Source organism: Cajanus cajan, chromosome 4, assembly GCF_000230855.2.
Source record: "Cajanus cajan strain Asha chromosome 4, NIPB_CcT2T_4, whole genome shotgun sequence".
NCBI classification, from domain to species: domain Eukaryota; kingdom Viridiplantae; phylum Streptophyta; class Magnoliopsida; order Fabales; family Fabaceae; genus Cajanus; species Cajanus cajan.
Genome location: NC_138520.1, coordinates 64,880,735 through 64,882,395, shown reverse-complemented (window position 1 = coordinate 64,882,395; position 1,661 = coordinate 64,880,735).

The following is a 1,661-nucleotide window of genomic DNA, read 5'->3' as shown; positions in this document are numbered from 1 at the left end:
GAGTGCACGGTCACTTTGAAAGATGTGGCACTACAACTAGGTTTGAGGATTGACGGCAAAGCAGTCACAGGACCAACTTTCTTTGACTGAGAAGAATTGTGTTATGAGTTGTTAGGCTTCAAACCATTGAAAGGGGAAGCTCTAATTGGCTAAACTATAAAACTAAAATGGTTAAGAGACCATATAATTGCACTACCGAATGAACCCACTGAACAAAAATTGCACCAACATTGTAGGACATATATCTTAGGGTTGATTGGTGGTGTCATTATGACAGATAAGTTAGGTAATAGACTTCACTTAATGTATTTACCGCTGTTGGTTGACTTGGAACGTGCAAGACAATATAGTTGGGATTTTGCTTGTTTCGCACAATTATACAGAGAAATGTGTAGGGAGATTTATCTTTTGTCAAAGAAAATGGGTGGATGTTCTTTGCTTCTGCAATCTTGGGCTTGGTATCACATGCCCTCCATCCAACCAAGAGTCCAACGGGATATTATATTTCTACTTGCATCGAGGTATGAATTAACTTATATACCACTTTAATACATCGAACAATTATATATTCTACCTAAAATTTTATTAATGTACAAATTTTTTAGATGGTCAAGAAGAGGGCTAAGATTTACAGGCACGTCCCATGGAGACTTACTTGGCTACAAATTACGATATGACAACATGAATCATAACGAGGTAATACGATGTCAAATTCTCTCACATATACTCTCTTTTATTCAATTAATTTATACTGTAAACCTTTTTCTTTTTCAGTTTCTGTGGATGCCATATAAGGGATTTGAATCCTCATTGACAACACGTGCTTATAAAGATTCTAGAATATGAACTTCTTGTACTGCTTTAACTTCATTTATAGTTGTAGTTTGGCATCAAAGTGACAGAGTTCAATTGCAATTTGGCTTGTGGCAACCAATCCCCAATGAAACCCATAATTTGATAAAATGCACGAAATAGACATGAGAGGACATAATGACACCAACTGGGCTGAACAACATGTAGACTGAATTTATATTTGGAAAGATAAACGCAAACATGTTTTTGGGCAACCACTTCAAGGGCCTTTACAACACACTCCTGAGTATTTGTAATGGTTTCGTGCTAATTCAAAATTATTTCTTTGTAGCCAATATTCTTCAGTTGGTGCATCCACTTCTAGTACACTACTCCCAACAACTATAGGATTTCAACATTTTCCAACACCATCACTGACCACAGTGGCCGGAGATAACCACCCACCTAATAGTGTCGAACAACATCCCCAATCTTTTTCAATGAATCCACCATCAACAACAATTCCAACAAGGGACTTCATGAGCAATCTTTTTGGTGTCGACGTACACGCCACAAAGTGCATATGATTACATGAAAAACATGAATTTTCCTTCATTTTCTTCTTATCACTCTGAGGTCGATGGAAGTGTTTCGTCAAATCCAACCACGGATATTGTTCATATGGAACATGATGAGGAACAAGTTAAACAACAACAACCACGCGTTGGTTGTCAAAACCCAATAAGGACTTGACAACTTTCGAGGTGTGGAACTAGTGGGCATAAACATCATTAAACTAGCTTGCTGTTATGTGATTTGGTAGATTATGATTGTGTTGTTATTTTTATTTATTCAATCTCCTATTTTGT